This window comes from Echinops telfairi, unplaced genomic scaffold (assembly GCF_000313985.2).
Source record: "Echinops telfairi isolate 266 unplaced genomic scaffold, ASM31398v2 ScPeMD7_3509;HRSCAF=4178, whole genome shotgun sequence".
NCBI lineage: Eukaryota > Metazoa > Chordata > Mammalia > Afrosoricida > Tenrecidae > Echinops > Echinops telfairi.
Genome location: NW_022107407.1, coordinates 8,711,767 through 8,726,419, shown reverse-complemented (window position 1 = coordinate 8,726,419; position 14,653 = coordinate 8,711,767).

Sequence of the window (14,653 nt, the reverse complement as noted above, 5' to 3'; positions counted from 1 at the left end):
TCCCTGATAGGTGGCCACGTGTTTAACTACAAGCCTTTAAGACCCCAGACACTTTATCTTTTAATAGTCAGGCACCATCAGCTTTCTTCACTACATATGCTTATCCACTCATTTTGTCTTCAGCGATCTTGTCAGGAAGGTGAGTATAATAAAATACCATATTATTAGAAAAAATATTCTTATATGGAGGTAAGATTTAATTACAGACCCAAATCCGTTGCCTTTTTATTTAGATTTCTATTGCTCCATTAGGCTAGTGTATTCCATATTGCGTCATACAGCCAGATGAAGGAATTATGAATATCTTCTCTTTTGCTTATTTAAACATTTTTTCTATGATAAATATGTATTGTTTTTACAATAAGGAATAAGTAAATGGTTTTGTTTTTGTTTAAAAAAATGAAAAAAACAATAGACATTGGTGAAGATGTGGAGAACTAAAACCCACACCTGTTGCTGGTGATATTGTGAATCCTACAGCTGCTGTGGAAAACAGTTTGTTGGTTTCTCAAAAAATTAAGAATAGAATTACCATACAATCTAACCCTCACTTCTAGTAATATACTCTAAATAATTGAAGACAAGAAGGCAAAGTTTGTCCATCAACATTCAGGGTAACATAACTGATAATGGCTAAAAGGTGAATGTAGCTTCCATGCCCATCAACAGATGGTTAGATAAACAGGATGATACACACATAAATGACATATCATATAGCCATAAAGAAAAATGAATAATATGATACTAGCTGCAACACAATGAAGATATGATAAGACATCTAAGTGAAATAAATCACAAAAGGAAAAATAGATCATCACATTTCTATGGAATATATAGAAAAGGCAAATATGTAAAATCTATATATATTAGTGGTTTCTAGTGGTAAGCAAAGAATCATGGTGATGCAAAGTATAGACATTCAATTACTAAACAAAAAGTCAGTCTTTCAAACCCACAAGCACTCCACAGGAGAAAAGACTCAGTTATTGATCCACTCCTATGGGGCAGTTCTGCTCTGTTACTGTAAGTCAGAACCAAATTAACCATATCCACAAAAACAGCAGGGTGAGTCCTAGGCAAGGTGGAAGACGGAGTCCTTGTTTAGAAAACACTACGCATCTATTTTTCATCCCAAAGACTTTGAACATATTATCAAGGTGAGAAGAGTCCCTGGAGAAGGACATCATAGTTAGTAGAGGGTCAGGCAAGGGCAGAAAGACTTTGAAAGAGATGGGTTGATAGAATGGCTAAAATCTGAAATCCTACATAACAGCAATTGGGAGCATGGCAGGGACCTGGCAGTGTTTTGTACTGTTGTGAATTAGAACTGATGATACAAGTACATGCCAAGGATAACAACGCTTTTGTTAAGGTTGATGGGAAAATTTAGAAACAAATGCTGCTGGTAATTAAATGATATGATGAATATAATTAATACCATTGAATTAAGTGTAAATGTAAAAATGTTGAAACGGCTAATGTTTTGTTATATATTTATTAATCACACAGACATGCTTGCAAAATTTTCCCCAAGGATTGCACTCTATAAATTGCTTTGGGTTTTTGTTTTCTCAGTTACATAGTCTAAGAAAACTGAAAAATGTGGACAATAATATCCTTTTTAATGTGTTTTTGAGAAGGATATTTGAGATGCATCTCAAAGTATTTGTCAGAGAATAAACTTCCATTCGTTATCAGTGCCCTTCTTTCTTCCTCTTTTCCTCTGTGTGAAATAACATCCACTTTTGTGAGTGGCCTCTTCCCCAGCTACCTCTTGCCTTGATGGCATGCATGATCTTCCACAGCCACTGTTGCCACACTTGGAGAGGAAAGATGATGAAAAATGATTTTCAATCATATTTTTCAATATATAAAAAAATGTATTCAACTATGTGAGCTACAGAAAAATGGAATCAAATCATCATACACATTTCTTTATATCAAATAGAGGTATTTCCGGATAAATGGAGCAGGTGGAAAAAAACCCAAATCAATCATATCATTGCCAGCTTATTGTTGCAGTAATGCTTTACATATTATCTGCAGAGAATTCTGAATTTCTGAATATTTGAGAAATATTTCCTATTCTTAAGTATAATAAAAAAAGTAAGAAAGACTCAAACATGAACTTTTAAACGTTGCTGCTAAATATTTCTACCAGTAAGAAGGGATATTGCCAAATAATCTATCTTTAGGCATTTTATGGAGTATGTTTCTCATTAGGCCTGGAAAAATGCCACTATTTATTAAGTGAATAAAATACACAGCTATTATTAAATTTTTTAAAAGGCATGATGTCACAGATTTAAAAGATTTTCTTGAATCAATATGAGCTGTAATTTAAACGTCTACAAATTCACTTCGTGTGAGATTTATTACCAGGTAGAACTTAATTACCGGCAAATACCTTTGCTTAATTGTATCTATGAAAGGCAAAATTTAGGGTCATAGTCAATCTAGTTTTAACATTTCTCTCATTACAGATATGCACAACACAATGAATCAGGCATCTTGTCTCACTGGATGATCCTACGGGAGAAGATATTAAACCCTTGAATTCCCACATGCTAGCTTTTGAATAAATTGATACTTTTATATTTGTATACCTTATTTAATAATTTAAAGCAGTTTCAAGGCACATCATAAGTATAATAACACTGCAAACCACCAGGTTATTTACCTTGTGAGCTACTTTACTAAACGAGATGCTTGAGATTTTAATTGATAGCTATATGTAACTCATGTACTCATCAATTATTTTACTGAATATATCCTAAATGTAAAGCGCTATTCTATTTACATTAGATATATTTGGATCAGATGTTTTGCCTCATTTTACTTAAAAATAAATGTGATATAAAAATAACTTTTCAGCGATTGTGTCAGGAAGGTGAGCATCACAGAATGCTGGATTGTTAGAACAAAGTGTTCTTGTGTTGAGGGAGTACTTGAGTCAAGGCCCAATGTCCATCTGCAACCTTAATTTTAACATATAGATTTAATTCATAGTTCTATTCCTCTCTCATTATATATACATTTACATATGTACATGCATGTATGTAGACCTCTATAAATGCCCTTTGCCTACTGTTTCTTTCCTCTATTTCCTTTTACTTCCCTCTTGTCCCATCATATTAGGCCTTCATTCAGGTTTAGTAATTCCTCCCTGCTACATTGTCCTTGCCATCCTACGCCCTTCTCTCCATTGATTTTAGTTCACTTGTTGTTCCCTTGTCCCTGGGTTGGTTTTCAACCCCCTTCCTTTTTCCCACTTACCCTTCTCCTGAGCCATCAGCCCCATTCTTATCATCTCCAAATTGTTTATCCCACCTATCTTATCGACCGTGCCGACATGTTCACCTTCCGGACAGGATCGCTGAGGACAAAATGGGTGCATAAGCAAATGTGGTAAAGAAAGCCGATGGTGCCTGGCTATCGAAAGATATGGCGCAGCATTTCTCAGTCATTCACAGGGGTCCCCTAAGACCATCGGAAAACATATATTTCCGATGGTCTTAGGAACTGAGACAACACTCCTCTATCTGTCTCCAGGAGAGTCCGTTCACATGCAGATAGCCCACATATGAGTACCTGGTGTGATAATGTACTTATGTGGACCAGTCACACACGTGTAGACAGCAGCTACCGTGTAGAGAGCAGCTACTGTGCTGGAAGCAGCTACTCTGTTAAAAGCAGCTATTGTGTTTAAAGCAGCAGTATAGGAGGTAAAATGACATTTCAATGAATTATAATTACTGAGTAAATGTAAAATCATGTATTGTAAAATCATCAACTACTGCAAAAAAATAAGCTGTACCATTGGAACTTAATCTGGATGCTGATTGGTCTTTTTATTTTCAGATGTGGTTGATGTGAATACTGCCCTTGTGATAGTAACAGGTATGTAAAAAAAAAACAAAACACAGAATGGTAAGTCATAGGAAACTTTAATGAACTGTATTGACTAAACTAGGCCATGTATCATCTTTTTTTATTATTAAAGCTATTGTTATATTTTATTTTCATTAGCAAACCATCTCATCACAATGGATTGTTTAGACAAGAAAAGAAAATATATTGAGGAATTTTTGCAGAGTGCTTTTATCTCAATAATTACAGCAGGAATTGAGAAACCACAGTGTGTTATTTGTTGTGAGTTTCTATCAGCCGAATCTGTAAAGCTGGACAAACTAAAATGCCATTTTGATAACAAGCATCTGAGCTTTGGCGGCAAGGATACCAACTATTTTAGAAGCAAACATAATGGGCTCAAGAAAGTCAGATTTGACACTGGTGGCAAGTACACAAACAAAAAGTAGCAGTAATTGAAGTTTCATATTTGGTGGCAGTCAGAATCGCCAGTTATGACACCTCACACCATTGTTGAGGAGTTTCTGTTGCTAGTGGCCAAAGACATTGTTAGAGTTATGATCAGAGATGAATTTGTTATGAAATTGAGTGCAATTTTCTTATCTAATGACACTGTCCACAGAAGAATAGATGACATGTCTGCTGATATTATTGATCAGATAATCCAGGACTTAAATCTGCCCCACTTCCGATATTTAGTATATAGCTTGATGAATCTACAGACGTTGCAAACTGTTCACAGTTACTGGTTTACATGAGGTATATTAATGATGGAGACTTTAAAAATAAGTTTCTTTTTTGCAAATCTCTTGAAATGGCAACTACTCCACGTGATGTATTTAACAGGTGGTTCATTTCTGAAAGAGCATAAGATCTCTTGAGGAAAGGTTTGTGGTGTTTGCACAGATGGTGCTCCAGCTATGCTAGGATGTTGATCTGGATTTCAACATTTGGTACTGAATGAGTCAGCAAAAGTCATCGGAACTCACTGTATGATTCATCAGCAAATATTAGCAATGAAGACTCTCCCACAAGAGTTACAAGAAGTAATGAAATGTGCCCTAAGTTCTGACATTTTTTTTAAAGGTGAGCACTTTAAACAGTGGACTATTTTCACAACTGGGCAATGAGTTGGATGCATCGAATAATGCTTTGCTATTTCACACTGAAGTGAGATCGTTGTCGAGAGGAAAAGCTTTAAGATGTATTTTTGAGCTTCGTGATGAACTCAAAATGTTTTTTAATCAGAAAGCAGGACAGCAGCTCAAAGCACTTTTCAGAGATAAAAGTGAACTGCAGAAAATAGCTTACTTGGTTGACATCTTTACCATCTTGAATGAGTTAAATTTATCACTTCAACGACCAAATGCAACATGCCTCGATTTGTCTGAAAAGATCCGATCATTCCTAATGAAACTTCAGCTTTGGCAAAAAAGAAAATTGGTTGAAAATAAAATTTACATGTTGCCTACCTCATCTGCTTTCTTTGAGGAACATGACATTGAACCGGAAGAAAGGATTATAATGATAATTTTTGTGAAAGAACACTTGCACATACTTGCAGATGAAATTTCATCATACTTTCCAAATCTACCTGACACCCCATTTGCCCTTGCCGGAAGCCCGTTCACAGTCAAAGCTGAGATGTTCCTGTGACAGTGTAGTAACAGTGATGCAGCAAGAACTGATTCCTCTATATGCCAGCTACAAAATTCTAGATCAAGTGTTTGCAGTCATATCTTGTTCTGTCTGAGACTGTGTTGCACCTTCTTCTTCCATTTCCAACAATATATCTTTGTGAAACAGGGTTTTCCAGCTTGTTGGTTATCAGGTCTAAATACAGAAGCAGACTTGTTGTGGAAGATGATCTTCATTGTGCTCTTGCAAAGACTGCCCTGAGAATTTCTGATCTGGTGGGAAAGAAGCCCTCTCAACCTCCTCCCTGACATTGCCTTTTTACTCATACTGTCGCAAAATGTATCAATGTAGTTTACTGTTGTTATATCAAGACTATTACCCAGACTACACCATGCTTCAAGACAAAATTTCATTTAATTGTAATTAGAAATAATTATTTCATAATATATAATTACATATTGTTTTGTGATTAATCACTATGCTTTAATTATGTTCAATTAGTAACAATGAAAACATATCCTGTATATCAGGTATTTATATTATGATTAATAACAGTAGCAAAATTACAGTTATGAAGTAGCAACAACAAAATAATTTATAGTTGGGGTCACCACTACATGAGAAACTGTTTAAAGGTTTGCAACTTTAGGAAGGTTGAGAACCACTGATATAGCATCTGGGGTCTTAGAGGCTTGAAGATAAACAAGCAGCCATCTAGCTGGGAAGCAACAAAGCCCAAAAGGAAGAAGCACATCAGCCTGTGTGAATATGAAGTGTCCATGGAATCAGGTATCAGGCATCTAAGACGCAAAACAAAATCATACCCAATATGAATGGGAGGGGGGCGGTGTGGAGTGGAGACCTAATTCTCATTTGTAGACAATTGGACATGCCCTCACAGAAGGTTCACAAGAAAGAGATGAGCCAGTCAGGTGAAGTATAGCACCGATGAAACACACAACTTTCCTCTAGTTGTTTAATGCTTCCTTCCCCAGCCATCCACCGCCCCCCCTCACCACCCTGCCACTATCATGACTTCAGTTCTACCTTACTAATCAGATTAGACCAGAATATGCAGACTGCTGCAGATAAAAGCCTGCAACACAGGGAATCCAGGATAGATTAACCCCTCAGGGCCAACAATGAGAATAGAGATATCAGGAGGATAAGGGGAAGGTAGGGGGAGAAAGGGAGAATTGATAACAGGATCAACATATAAGCTCCCTCCCAGGGAGATGAGCAACAGAAAAGTGGGTGAAGGGTAACAGAGGATGATGTAAGATATGAAAATAATAATCTAAAACTTATCAAGGTTTCATGAAGGAGGGCAGGCGGGGGAGGGAGGGGGGAAACTGAGGAGCTGAAATCAAGGATTCAAGTAGAAAGAAAACGTTTTGAATATGATGATGGCAGCATATGTGCAAATGTGCTTGACGCAATGGATGAATGTGTGGATTGTGATAAAAGATGTAAGAGGCCCCAATAAAAGTATTTAATTAAAAAAAAGAAAGGCAAAACAAAACAAAGCAGATAAAGTAACCTTTGTGTGGTTATGAAAATGAAAGTTCTACGAAAAACGAAAAATAAATGACAAAACAGAGTAATGGGGGAACAAATGTGTCAAAGTTAAGTGGTGGAGGTCAGACACAATTTTAAGTAGGGGAATCAAGATAGGGTAAATTGATGCATGTAGCACAAATTTGTTTGTTTTCAAAGGAAGTCTGAAAGAGAGGGCGGTTTTTTCATGGAAAACGGACAAAGAGGTTGGTCTTAATACAGTAATAGTTCATTAGGTAGAAAATAAGGGCATATAACCCTAGGAAATTTTAAATGAAAAAGGAAAGAATATTTATAAAATGTGTTTGTGTGTTATACATACCTATATGTTATATGAATATGCGTATGAGGCAGGAGAGGATGAAGGCAGAGAGAAAGAGAAAAAGAGAGAGAGAATGAATTCTAGATTCTACTCCTACTCTCCAATGTAAATAAAAATGACTTTAGATTATTGTTTATTCAAAATGGCCAGCAACTTATGTTATCTCCTTGAGTTTTGATGATTTGGAGGTGATAGTATTTTATTAAAATTTCATCAATTTAACAAACTTTCCAGTAAAACAAAGAAGATCTTAAATTTGTTTGTGCTGCCAATTTCCTTTGTGTAAACACCCTAATTATAGACAATTTGAAGTTACCCACACCAAATTACTGAATACAGAACTGAGGTGAGAAGTAAAATAAATGTTCACCATAACATAATAATTATACTTCATACATAATAGTGATGCTTATAAATAACTAGGAAGTGATATTATTTTTGTTTTTCATTTAATGTACATGGCTGAAGGCTATAAAATATAATTGTTAACAATGACTGTATTAATATCTGGCTCAAAAAATTCTTGAAAATTTAAACAAACAATTGGGTTTCAGTGAGTTTTAATGAACTGAGTAAAATCTGGAATACTTTTGCCCTGAAACTTCTTAATTTAAGGGTAGTGTGACATTTAGAGATCTGCTTGTTCTTGTGTTACAAGGATGCCAAGTTCTAAAGCCTTTTTCCTGAGCATCTCAAAGTTTGGTGGCTGGTAAAACAATTGCCAGCAAACAGGCCACAATGTCTTCCAAGGTACTTGCAATCCCATAGCAATGGTAAGTACAATGCCAACAAATTAACAAAGCTGTGTTTTGATGCTTTAAAAGATGAACAAATCAAAACACCTTTTTATGTTTTAACTGTAAGGGTAGAAGAAAACAGCTGTGAAAAGCGCAACTTTTAATCTTCAAAAAAAGAAATGATTACCGGTATATTACTGATGTAATAGAAATCTGTTGATTTCCCCAGTGCTGTCTTCTATGCGTAAACACATGCTCCAATGTGAACCACTGCCAAGAACTTTTTTTTTTTTCAAGATCTTGCCCTCTTTATGTTGGTATGATGATAGCAGCATGAGAGATTCATTCATCCACCCAGTGACAAATACATGTTACCAAGTTTAATATTGAGATGATTAGACAAGTGAGAGAAAAAGTTGCCTTATTTGCTTTTTCATCATAACAGAATGATTCCTGCAGTGTTTCTTCTGCCGGCTGAGTTGGCTGAAAGGCTGCAAGAAGAACTATTAATTGGAGCAGCAGTAACTAATAAAAGTGAGCTAATGGCTTTTCATAAAAATGAGCTAATGGTTTCAAATATTCTTATTTTGTTTTACTCTTGTTGCTATTTCTGGCATGTGTAGCATCTGGGTCTTCGAACCTGTTCATTCCAGCTTGACTCGCATGCCAAGGGTCTGCATTTCCACCCTGCGGAATCAAATCGAAAATTTTAACAAGAGTTCCAGGTGATTTTTCTCTTGAGAACTCCCCAAGGCTCGAGGTTGTGGTTAAAATTCTGATTTACTCTATCTATAGTGGACATGTGAAAGCTCAGGTAGCATCTCAGGGGAACTGGCCATCACTTCAGGAAACGTGTTTCCTTGTTTTATTGTTGCCCACTTATTTTTCCCAAGGTATCTTCTTATCAGAATACAATTTTAAAAATATGTATTCATTATTATTGTTACCGTTAGGTGCCATTGAGTTGATTCTGACTCATTCCACATATGACAGACAAAGCACTGCACCATCCTCACAATTGTTGTTATGTATTAGTGTCTAATAGTTCTTCTCTACTTATTGATGAAGACATGGCAGGGTGACTATGTCTGTCAGTGAACCTTTTAAATGTCTTGTGTTCAGTTTTTAATAGTTTGAAGGAATGTGTGCATCAGAAGGTACATTTCATGAGAAACAGGATCTAACTACTTTTGCTCTCAATGGTACAGTTATTTCCCACATGTTTACTGAGGAGGAAACATATTCAAAGAGGCTCATTAAGTTGTTAAGCATTAGCCAACAAATAAGTAAGAATGTCTGATAATTAAAACTATTCTCATTTCAAAGCTGTTTCTTCTTCAAAAGCATCAGGATCTCCCCACAATCCATCAGTGAGAACAATTGGAGTGGTATAAAAAACATAGGATTTACAGTCTGAGGCCAAGAAGTCCTGAGTTAAAACATCTCTCACTAATGGAAGCTTGGTAAACTCCTCTTGCCTCATTTTCTTCCAGTACCATGTTTCCTCTGCCTAAATAATAGGGCATTTAAGCACTTCTTAAATTTTAAATATGATGCCAAATTGAAAAAAATTAGTTTAGGGAAACGCTGGAGAAATACCTTTACTTTCCTGCAACAACAACAACAAAAAGTAAAACAAGTACTTTCCCAGGCTGTTTACCCTAATAGAATTTATTTCTTGTAGCAGTTATTATGCCAGTTGTCTTATTTATATCAGTTGTATTTTATATATATCTATATCTATATATACATATATATATATATCTCAAAGGGTCTTGTCAGCTAGCTTTACTTGCATGACAAATAAAGCATTTTAATAAAAGTATTTCTTAAGTGTGATCAGAACTATTTCACATTCATTCAGGGACAATTAAGCTATAAATGTGGAGACCAAGTATCTGCATGCTTCACAACATTTCCTGGTTGAATGGCATTTATAATACCATTTGCTGGATCTCTACAGAAAACTAAAGCTTTTGGTCTTTATCAGTAAATGGTTCAAATCCTATTCAATGTCAGTGAGCAAGCTTGTATCATCTGTGTATCTCAGGTTATTGGTGAGCCTTACTCAAATTCTGATGCTGAGTTCGTCTTCATATAGTTCAATTTTTCAGATTATTTTCTCCGCAAACATACTGAATAAGCATGGTGAGAGGATACAATGCTGACACACAACTTTTCTGATTTTAACCCACGGCGTACCCCTTTGAAGTGTCCCTTAATTTTGTGGAAATTTTCCAAATGGCCACCACTAGATATTCTGGATTTCTCAAGGTATAGAGATCTTAAAGTTTGAGGAAAAATGGAATATCATCATGTTAAAGTTTCATTTCAGGCCTCAAGAAAGCAGGGATGTCATCATCATTGCTGAGATTACTCATTGGTGTTAGCTGAATCACCCATCCTGGAATAGAGAGGAAGCCTAAGGCAGAGCTGAGGTAAGCAAGCGCGTGGGCTGTTGGGAGGGGGTGGCTGCACCTGCACCTTGTCTAATTCTAGCACAGCACATCTCTGTCACACGGGAGGGTTGAAGTCCAAGAACAGCTGTGACTCAGATTGAGAGGATGGAGAGATGGAAGTGGAAGCAAGTTATGAGTCTCCTACTCCTCGTTTTTAGATTTTTTCCAATGACTGTAGGTGGTTTGTGCAGTCATGTCATCATAATTACCACATTGAGTTATGAGTCCCAATGTAAAAATATTGTTTGTACCAATAATCATATATATGCATATACATATAGATTTATTTAGATGATAGTGTCATGTTTATGTATAAGAAAATCATGACAATTTAAATGATCATATCATCACATACCTCACATACCATAGGTTTTCCATTTAATATATAAATTATATCCTTTGATTGACAACTTTTGGATATATTTGCAAAATACATCAGTGTATTTCAAAACTTGAAAAGATTGAAGAAGGACTTGGGATCATGTTCAAATGTAGCTTCTGATTCAGTAGTTCCAGAGTGGGGTTGGAAAATGTGCATTTTGAACAAGACCAATGTGTAGCTAGTAATCTGAAGGCTATATTTTAATGAATAAAGGTATAAATAATTAAACTATAGGTGATGCAGTGAATTCTGAATTTAATTTTATATATTTATTTTTTAGAGAAAACTTTGGAAATAATTTGCACTCACCTACTATTCTTAAAAGTTAGCAACTAGATTCCATCTAGCAGCATCATAGAAGGTAAGCTTAGTACTTTGTTTTTGTAAAAATAATATGTATAAAAAACCAATAGATTACTTCTATTCTGTAAAGCACGAGGTCACCAAGAATCCTACAGCAATAGGTTTGTTTGGTTTGATTTATTTTCAGCTGCCCTCTTAAATGACACTTTCTCCTTGAATGATTATTTTTATCCCCTAACGAGAGAATATCATTGAATAGCTTCATAGGCTTATATCTAGGAACCAAGTACATCTAGGTTCAAAGTTTGACTTTGAATATTTTGATTGTAACAGTAAACATTATTAGCATGCCATTTTCCCATGTTAATGTATGCTATACACTCTATCCGATCTCACTTTTCCCATTTTAAGAAATGTTAAAGTTTTATTGACATATTTTTCACATATCATACAATCCAATAGTTTAATCATATGACTAAAAGCTATGCAATCATCTCCACAATCAATTTTAGAACATTTACTTCCCTTTTGTACTGTGTTAGTCTGGGTTGACTAGAGAAACAAACTCAGACACTCATATGTGTGTAAGTGAGAGTTTTAATTCAAAAAGTAATTGAATATTGAGACATCATCCCAGCCCATTCCAGATCAAGCCAATACATCTGATATTACCCCATATGTCGACACTAGCCCATAAATTCCTCTTCAGACTCATGCCAGCATGCAATGATGCCGAATGCAGGAAGATCACAGTGGGTGGAAAATCTTGTGTATCCAGTGGCAGTGCTGGCAGAGGTCTCCACATGGATACTTCAGCTCCAGGGTTCTAGGGTAGCTCCATGTGTCCTCTCAACAAGAATGTCTTGCAGGGAGTGAGTGTGTGTCCTGCCTCCAATGAGCTATTTATCTCCTTAGTGTCTTCAAATGAGGTCATCAGGTTGAGACCTGATTGACAGATTAAACTCCACCGCTTCATTCAAGTCTCAAATTAACAACAGATTATGTAACTGACACATGCACTCACTGCCATTAGCTCCTCACTTCCCCACAAACTCCCACCATGCCCATCAAGGAACCACCAATGCAGTCACTGTCTCTATAGCTCTACCTGACCTGGATTTCATATACAGAAAAATATAGAAAACAAAATATTGAAAAACATAGCACTCTGTATGAGATCAAGTCTATTCACATCATCTCTGGTCTGTGGTCAGAAGAGATTCAGTGGAGGCTTAAGCTGTGTGCAGACCCTGAGAAAGGATTGTGGGTTCCCATTGTCATCCATAGCTTTCCACAAAATGAGTGTTCATAATTTAGGCCCTGATACCATTCCCTCCTTCTAATTCTAAACTCTACACCTAATGATACTATCAATAGAACTAACATATACCCCATGGGGATGCTCAATAATGTTCTCTAACATAACATGTTAATAATGTATCTGAAATGAACCAGAGACTATTATAGAAATCATATCTATATGAATGAATTTGGGGGATCACACTTAATTCTAGTCCCAGTCAGAGAACACTTAGCTCTTATTACCTGGCTCTGATTGAAGCTTGCCTTCATGAGGAGATCACTGAATGTATGGGTGATACAGAAAAGTGTGGTGGAGAAACTAGAGGGTGCCTGCCTTATTAGAATGAGTGACATCTGAAGTCTTAAAGGTTTGTCTTTGAACAAGCAGCTATCTGAATGAGGTTTCAAGTGGGCCCACACAGAAGCACACTAGCCTGGTTGATCCAAGAATTGTGCATGATAAACTCCAAACTTCTCCCATAGTTAAGGGTTAAGTGGCATAATCTGTTTTCAAGAAACGGTTGCAACAATGGGCTCAGACATAGGAACAATTGTGAGGATGGCACAGGACCGGACAGCATTTTGTACTGCTGTGAATAAAGTTCCTGTGGGATGGAACTCACTCCATGGCACCTAACAATGATCACTCACAAGGGAATATGTTTAAAATGTATAAATGTATAAATAGCAGCAAATCACAAACAACAGTTTTTAAATCCACCATTCCTGACATTGATTGTATTCTTTATGTTGTGTGATCATTCTCATCTTTTCTGTGCTGCCTTTCCTCTGTTCTCGTGAACTAACTCCATTTAAAGTTCCTATTTAATCTTTCAAGTCTCTGTTGGTAATATGATCCCATATAATCAGTTCTTAAGATATTATGGAAATGGAAGATGCTGTTCATTTAGGTGATCTCCCCTCCTATTCTTGACTTTTTTTCTTCTCTTTAAGACCCCAGGAAATACGCAATGAACTAGGAGGTAGAACAGAATTACTAAACATGTTATTAGGCCAATTAACTGGTATATTCCATGAAGCTATAACTCTAAACTCCAAATCAAATAACCAAATTCTGTGAGGTGTCTGGTTGTACATATGCATCCAAAGTAGCCATTATTTTAAAAATATTTTTGTCAGTGTTATAAATATATCTATCATCCAACTTTTGCCAATTCAAACTTTGCAAGTGTACAACATGTTAATGACATTTGCAATAATGATTGTACATCCAAATAGCTTTTTAGAGAGAGGTCTAATATTAAATGTTAGTTTTATTTGTTTATAAATGCAGAAAAAAAGAGATTCCAGCAAGGTTCATATCTCATTTGTGTAATTCTATAAAATATAATATTTCAAACACGTACAATAGTTTTTTCCATTTCTATAAAGCTCTATTTTCTTGAACATTCAATATTCATATCATTAAACATACTGATTTTACTGGTGTCATTGGGATCATTAAAAAATTAGAACCACTTTCATTATGGGGTAATGCAAGATAAGGAATAGTACACTGTATTGGGACATATTGACTAGAGAAACAAATCAAGTGACATTCATATATGTGTAAGAGAGAACACTACATCAAAAAGTAATTATACATCAAAAAGCATCCCACCTCAGGCCAATTCAAGTCCATAAGTCCAATACTAGTCCATAAGTCCCTCCTCAGACTCATGCTTTCACATAAAATGATGCACAAAGTAGGAGGATCACAGGCCTGTGCAGAGTCCTGTGGATCCAGGGTAGGTAGAAACATGGCAAGGCTCCAGCAACTCTCAGGGTGGCTATGAGATTCTCAACAAGCAGAAATGCAGAGTAGCAGAATGAAGGGGAGGTTCCCAGGGTACTTCTTTTATTTATTTTTTAATCGTTTTATTAGGGGCTCATACAATTCTTTTCACAATCCATACATGCATTAATTGTGTAAAGCACATTTGTACATTCATTGCCCTCATCATTGTCAAAACATTTGCTCTCCACTTAAGCCCCTGGCATCAGGTTCTTATTTTCCCCTTCCCTCCCCACTCCCATCTCCCAGGAAGGAGGTCACATGTAGATCCCTTGTAATCGGTTCCTC